The sequence below is a fragment of the Dermacentor albipictus genome, unplaced genomic scaffold (assembly GCF_038994185.2).
Source record: "Dermacentor albipictus isolate Rhodes 1998 colony unplaced genomic scaffold, USDA_Dalb.pri_finalv2 scaffold_22, whole genome shotgun sequence".
NCBI lineage: Eukaryota > Metazoa > Arthropoda > Arachnida > Ixodida > Ixodidae > Dermacentor > Dermacentor albipictus.
This window is the reverse complement of record NW_027225576.1, coordinates 5,067,573-5,075,530: the sequence shown is the minus strand read 5'-3', so window position 1 is coordinate 5,075,530 and position 7,958 is coordinate 5,067,573.

Below are 7,958 nucleotides of genomic sequence, written 5' to 3'. Positions count from 1 at the left end.
CCCGTTTTACTCATGAAGCTTCACAATAAATATTTCTAGCGAAGCAAGCATGTTATTTCTGTTCAATAAAGAATTGGGCATTCGCCTTTCCACTATAATAGGCGAGAGAAAAAGGTATAAAATTACGCGCTAATAATTTTATTTTTGTAGTCACCGCCTTATTTGGATAACAGAAAAAGTTTAAGTGGAGTTATTTGCAGCCTCGCGGAGGAACAGTGGCTGGCGTTTGTGAAGGCATGGTCGTGGCTTCATTGCAGACTTAAGTTGTATCCGACTATAGTAGCGTTTTGTAATTAGCCCTGGAAGAATCATACAAAAACAGATGCTTGCGGAACAGTCGCAGTTATTTTGGATCCCTCGTTTACTGCTCTAACAAGTGACACGTACAACCGACTCGTATTGTTATTTTGGAAGTTACGTAACGATGCGTGGCCGCCAGTCGCGTATAACCGTGTATGGCGCAGGAAGCTTTGATTCTAGACGTACTGCGCCCACCGCGGAAGGTTGGAAAACACCTACGTAAGCACAGCAGAGAAGTTGCTACGTTATGCGGCTCTAATGATAACTGTATAAGTGTCATTCAGAACACACGGAATTGTCTTCCACTTCCGGCGGCGTTTTCTGTTTCCTTTTTAAATAAAGAGATATTGATCTATAAATATTTTCATAAACAGTGGCTAAATTTGGTAATTTTCGCTTTTCCTTCCTGTTTGGCTGTTGTCTCGGCCATCTCCCTTAGTAGATCGCTTGATTTCTCAACTCCTTGAGACTCTTGTTTCCAGTTGTCAATTTCGCACGAAAAGTGCTGTACAATTAGGGAAAAACCAGATGAGTTAACGGGTGAGAGCTATATTTCCTATGAGTTTAAGGGTTATTGCAACCCGCCGTGGTTGCTCAGTGGCTATGGTGTTGGGCTGCTGAGCACGAGGTCGCGGGATCGAATCCCGGCCACGGCGGCCGCATTTCGATGGGGGCGAAATGCGAAAACACCCGTGTACTTAGCTTTAGGTGCACGTTAAAGAACCCTAGGTGGTCAAAAATTCCGGAGTCCTCCACTACGGCGTGCCTCATAATCAGAAAGTGGTTTTGGCACGTAAAACCCCATAATTTAAGGGTTATTGCAGGGTTTGATGATGGACGCTGTCTCGCATTATTTTATTTTCCACTTTATCTAACCCATATCACGGGTATATGGTTCCGAGGATCCGTCAGCGTCGCGGCGAGCTGTCACTTGAGGAAATAATGAAATGAAAAGTTAAACGCAATTGGCATTTTCTGTGGCCGCAACTCATTCCACGTGCATACAGACCAGCTGACCACGAACTGAATCCCTTTCCTGGGCCCTGGCTCAGCCTAGACGAAGAACGTTGAACTAACGAAGCAACAACGATGCAAGTGACCGTTGAATAGATGGTAACTGAATGCATCTCGAGTTAATCGTGCGAGCACCGAATTGATGAGGAAACTGGCCCCCACATCCCAGGAGACGCCGATAACTACCGCCATCCAAAAGGAATCGCGAGAGCAAGTAGCATAGCCGCCGGGACTTTTCCTAGCGGCGTGTCCCAGCTTGAGCCTGTGCTCTCGCAGCGACGTGCTACAGGCGCCCCTGACTGTATTTTCGCCCTTGGTGCGGGACCCCTTTGGTTCCCCACCGTCCTGGGACCGGGCGTTTGTGCAGTGTCGGGTGCCGTCGGACACAAACGGTTTCCGTCAACTTAGGGCACTATCGTGTTCTTGCGTGCGTCGCCTTGTGGTCTGAGCTCGCGCGCAGCGGCGCTAGAAGCTGACGGCTGTCCCTGTGGCTCGCTAAGCTCGAACCCGCGGTGGCCGGTACTCCTGTGAAACAGTAAGACCCCACAACCTCCATGCTGCGCATGAGTCGCCCGTCGGTGCAGTCGACCCGTGTTTTGAAAGTGTGGAAGGGAGACGGGAAAGAAGCACGTGGGGCGGACGATGCAGCAGGGATGCGTGGCACGCAAAGCGGGAGCGGCGGCTCATTTTTTTCCCAGGATTTCCCATTCATTTTCCTCGCGACAGAGGCACCGAATAGCCAGATTTAATCGTTATAATGATTAATGCGGCATGTGAACATTAGAGTGAGTGGTTTATTTTAGCATTGAGCACACACAAAAGTTAGCTATGCTACGGCTGCTCATTATTATGTTCTATAGATTGTTTAAAACCAGTATCGGCATAAGTTGGTTCGACTGTACACTGACAACTTCGGTGTCTCAAAAAATTTATCTACAGGTACAACATTACCGTGCCTGTTTTGGCATGGTCGTTGTGCCGTGCTTTGATTAAAACTGTAAGGAGCTGCTTAGCAGCACCATGCTGTGCGCATCAAATTTAACCACTCAACTTTTATTTTCCACTTGTGCTCTTGTGTGTGAAAACCTGGGGCCGTATTCGCAAAAAGTTATTACGCTTAAAGTGTTCGTGCCAGTCAATAGTGGTGTAGGACTTACTAATAGCGAAGGCGATCAGCCAATGAAAAGCAGCACTTACGAACAAAAAGCTTTGTGAACTCGGTCCCTGATGTTTAAAAAAAATATGGCCCTTATCGATCCTTTGGGTATTGTGCGTGGTATTGTGTTTCAATCAAATTGATGCACCAAGCAGGTCATTCACCTCTGTGAATTTAGCCCCACAAAGCCCAAACACCATTACATGTCATGAAAATTTAGAATTTGTTCACCTTTATTTCTGGACATAGAGAGTACATTCGTACAAAAAAAGAAAAAAAAGAGGTCAATGCAGTGTTACTTGAGTAAAACTGTAATTAGTATAGTAATTGATTATTTAAAACTGATTAATTTTCGGAGCTATCCACAACTGAAGCTTCATTCCAGCATATCAGAAACGGTGCTGTGAGCTTTGCTTTAAGACTCGCACACTTAAATCAGTGTTTTGAGGCATAGAACTTAGTGTATCAAATATGATTGTACAGTGAACTCTTGTTAAGACAAACTCGGTTATTCCGAATTCTCGCATATAATGAATATGGTAACCTTGTTAGGTTTTTTATGGATTCAGTGCAATAAAACCGCTTAAGACGAACCGCCTCACACGTGCACATCGGTTAAGGCGAACATTCGGAGTGACAGCCACCGCTACCGATCCTGGAGACTATATAGGCTGCCTCGATGCGCCGCGCCCGGGGCCGTGCGCATCAAAGCACCCTACCGGGGGCCTGCGGCGTACAGTCGAGCGCGATTTGAAGGTTATCGTGCGAGCGTCGACCGGGAACATGAACAGCGCCATGGCCCAGAATTGTCTGCCGAGGCGAGGGAGGTATCAGGCCAGCTTCACTCACTCTTTTTGCTGTTCCTTCAGCAGCCGTCACTCCCTGGTGGGCTATCAGTTTCTTCCTTTTTTTTTTGTTCTGCAAACAGGTAGTGATCGGGGTGCGCACGACGTATTCTTCGGTATTATCTGAAATTGGACTTTGCGAAGCTGTATCTAGCCTATGTAACGTCATTGCTGCTGAGCCAGGAAGAATGGGTGACCAAGAACATTAGCTTAAGCCCGCGATGCGTCCGTTATGTGCGGCCTCGCTCCACTTTTTTTTAAATTTTCTTTTCGAAGGCTCCAACCAAGGAAAACGACGAAGGACGCGGAAAGTAAAAACGTCAGTTTGGATAAAATGCTCGATATCTGTATTATTTTTCCTAGCTTTCGCGCCGCCAGTTGTACTATGACGAAATATTGCAGCCAGGTATGTCCTAAACATTTTTAAAATGAATATGTTTTATGTGCGGTCGTTGAGAACCGTCTGATTGCCCCGGCGCATCACGATTTTCTTGTCTTGGCGCCATTGAATCTCTCTCCGGTGCTCAATGTACTCGCTTAATAGCTCAAAGCGATAGTTCCAGTGATAATCACGTTAACGTAGATATCGTTTCGCGGCTCGAGGCAGCCGCGAAGAGCTACGGCCAAGACGAACAGCTCTGGGCCGTCCAGCAGGTCCTCGGGGCGCTCGAAAGGCAGGGCCCCAGAGAGCCGGCAACGGCGAGCGGAGTCCCGCGCCGAGTAACTTCGTGGATGACGTAGGCCCTCGTCGGGGCGCGCGAGCGCCCAACTGCAGGCACAAATAAAGTTGCCTCTAATCCAATCCAATATCGTTTTTTAGTATGTGCCCACCCCTCATGTCATCATCATCAGCCTGGTTACGCCCACTGCAGGGCAAAGGCCTCTCCCATACTCCTCCAACTACTCCGGTCATGTACTAATTGTGGCCATGTTGTCCCTGCAAACTTCTTAATCTCATCCGCCCATCTAACTTTCTGCCGCCCTCTGCTACGCTTCCCTTCCCTTGGAATCCATTCCGTAACTCTTAATGACCATCGGTTATCTTCCCTCCTCATTACGTGCCCTGCCCATGCCCATTTCTTTTTCTTGATTTCAACTAAGACATCATTCACTCGCGTTTGTTCCCTCACCCAATCTGCTCTTTTCTTATCCCTTAACGTTACACCTATCATTCTTCTTTCCATAGCGTCGTCCTCAATTTAAGTAGAACCCTTATCGTAAGCCTCCAAGTTTCTGCCCCGTACGGGAGTACTGGTAAGACACAGCTGTTATCAACTTTTCTCTTGAGGGATATTGGCAATCTGCTGCAACCCGTCATGTAATGTCCCGTTTAGGGACCTCTGACGTACACTAAATAAATAAATAAATAAATAAATTTTACTGGGGAATACGGGCGCCTGCAGAAGACGAAGAGGAAGGAGACGGTTGTTGTTTATTGTGTTACGAAAGAAAGACGGCTCGATACGGTTGTGTGTAGACTATCGCCGCCTGAACAAGATCAGTCGCAAAGATGTATACCCGCTGCCGCGAATTGATGACGCCATCGATAGCCTACAAGGAGCAGAATTCTTTTCATCTCTAGATTTACGCTCCGGCTATTGGCAAGTACCCATGGCTGACGTCGATAGGCCGAAGACAGCCTTTGTCACACCCGACGGCTTATACGAATTTAACGTCACGCCGTTTGGACTTTGTAATGCGCCAGCAACTTTTGAACGCATGATGGACACAGTCCTCCGTGGTTTGAAGTGGCACACGTGCTTATGTTATCTCGACGACGTTGTTGTTTTTGCCTCTGACTTCACCACGCACCTTCAACGCCTACGGCATGTTTTGACTTGCTTGGCGAACGCTGGCCTTCAACTGAACCTAATGAAGTGCCGATTTGCGGCACGGCAGCTCATGATACTAGGTTATGTCGTCTGGAAGGATGGAATCCTCCCCGATCCAGCCAAACTTCGTGCCGTAGCTGAATTTCCTAAACCGACGTCCGTCAAAGAACTGCGCAGTTTTGTAGGTTTGTGTTCCTACTTCAGGCGCTTCATTCGCAATTTCGCCGCCGTCATATCACCCCTGACGAAGCTCCTTGGCAGCAATGGACCTCTCCATTCGTGGTCGTCTGAGTGCGACGAGGCATTCACTAAGCTCCGTCGTTTGCTGACGTCTCCTCCCATTTTGCCCCACTACGACCCAACGGCACCTATTGAAGTACATACAGATGCCAGCGGTGTTGGCCTCGGCGCTGTCCTAGCGCAGCGCAAAGAAGGGTTTCCTGAATATGCTGTGGCATATGCAAGCCGTATGCTTACTAAAGCCGAGACCAATTACACCGTCACGGAAAAAGAATGCCTGGCGTTCATCTGGGCGGTTACCAAGTCCATATTTGTATGGTCGCCAATTTGATGTCGTCACGGACCACCATGCACTATGCTGGCTGTCGTCATTGAAGGATCCCTCAGGCCGTGTCGCCCGCTGGGCGCTTCGCTTACAGGATTACGATATCCGCGTACTGTACCGCAACGGACGCCAGCATGCTGATACTGACGCCCTCTCACGTTCTCCCTTGCCAGACGACAATGCCTGCTGCGCAATATCCCAGCTTGACGTTTCTTCCGTCGACATTGGGACCATCGCTTCTGAGCAGCGCAAGGACCCCTGGATTGCCTCCATCATAGACTGCCTTGCTGATCCGTCATCGCAGCCAACCACTCGTGCATTGCGCCGTCAAGCTCGCCATTTCGCCATTCGCGACGACCTGCTTCATCGACGCAATTACACCTCTGACGGCCGCCAGTGGTTATTAATTGTACCTCGAAGCCTGCGTTCTGCAAATCTGCGCATCGTTCCACTCTGATCCACAGTGTGCGCATTCGGGACTTTTCAAAACCTACCAGCGCCTCCGACGACGCTACTACTGGCGAGGAATGTACAACTACATTCAAAAGTTTGTTCGTTCATGCCCCGACTGCCAGCGCCGAAAATCTTCACCCCACCTCTCGCCAGCTGGCCTGCAGCCTCTACCCTGCCCTACCAAACCGTTCGGGTGCGTTGGCATCGATTTGTATGGACCACTTCCCCTGACGTCGGCTGGTAACCGCTGGGCCATTGTGGCAGTAGATCACCTTACACGATACGCTGAAACCGCCGCTCTCCCAGCAGCTACAGCGCGCGATGTTGCATCATTCCTGCTTCGCCGATTCATCCTGCGGCATGGTCCACCTCAAGAATTGCTCAGCGATCGCGGACGCGTCTTCCTGTCGGAAGTAGTTGAAGCGATTCTCAAAGAGTGCCACGTTGTTCATCGTACGACTACGGCGTACCACCCTCAAACGAATGGCCTCACAGAACGCTTCAACCGTACGCTCGGCGACATGCTTTCAATGTACGTTGCCTCCGACCACACGAACTGGGACGCCATTCTGCCATTCGTCACCTACGCGTATAATACCGCTACGCAGAGCACCACTGGATTTTCACCCTATTTCTTGCTGTATGGTCGACACCCTTCACACACCATCGACACCATTCTTCCGTACCGGCCGGATGCATCCGAGTACGTCCCTATTTCTGACACGGCCAGACATGCAGAAGAGTGCCGCGACCTCGCACGGGCCTTCACTTCCGATGATCAAGAGCGCCAGAGGAGCACTCGCGGTGACGCCACTGCCACGGTCACCTTCGATTCGGGAACGCTCGTCTGGCTCTCAGTCCCTTTACCTGCCCCTGGCCTCTCATCAAAACTGGTCCCTAAGTATGAAGGCCCTTATCGTGTTCTCGAACGCGCATCTCCTGTAAACTATGTCATCGAACCAGTTGAGCCATCTGAAGACATGCGCCGCCGTGGACGAGACATTGTCCATGTCGACCGTTTAAAGCGTTACTACGACCCGCTCATCGTGACGAGCTGTTAGGTCGCCGGACGGCTCCCTTCTCGCTCCCGGGGGGTGGTTGTAGCGAAGAGATTGTAGAAGAGACGCTAGTGGGTTCAGCGCTACTGGCTCTAAACGCTAGTGGGTCGAGCGCTCCTGCTCAGCAACGGCTCTCGTGCTTGGAAGCTGTGACTGCCCTGCCCGTCGACGTTGCGCTGCTCCCGAGCTCTGCCAAATAAACACCATTAGAATGGCTATTATTTAATTTCATTACGTTAACCGCCTGCTTCTTGGCCAATCCCCCATAGTGGATATGTGCCACTGTTTAGGATACGAGTCAAGACAAGACAAGACAGTCCTCGTTTATGGACAAATTTATTTTGTATCGCCCCGACGCTTCCGAATCTACAACTATATCCGCAGCCGCCACTTATGCCGAAGAATGTCGTCAGATCGCTCGCCCACTTACCGCGCATAATGATTCCAGCCAGAAACATGGCCGTGACGCAAGCTTGACTTTTCCTTCGTATTCACCTGGAACGCTGGCATGGCTCCGCGTTCCTTCCTCTACTCCTGGCCTTTCTGCACACTTCAGCTCAAAGTATGACGGCTCTTATCGGATTCCACGACAGACGTCCCCAGTCAACTACGTCAATGAGCATATTCAGCCATCTGCGGACTAATGGCGTCGCGGACGCGAATCGGTTCATGTCGACCGGCTGACGCTGCACTAAGGCAGGCAGGCAGGCAGGCAGGCAGGCAGGCAGGCAGGCA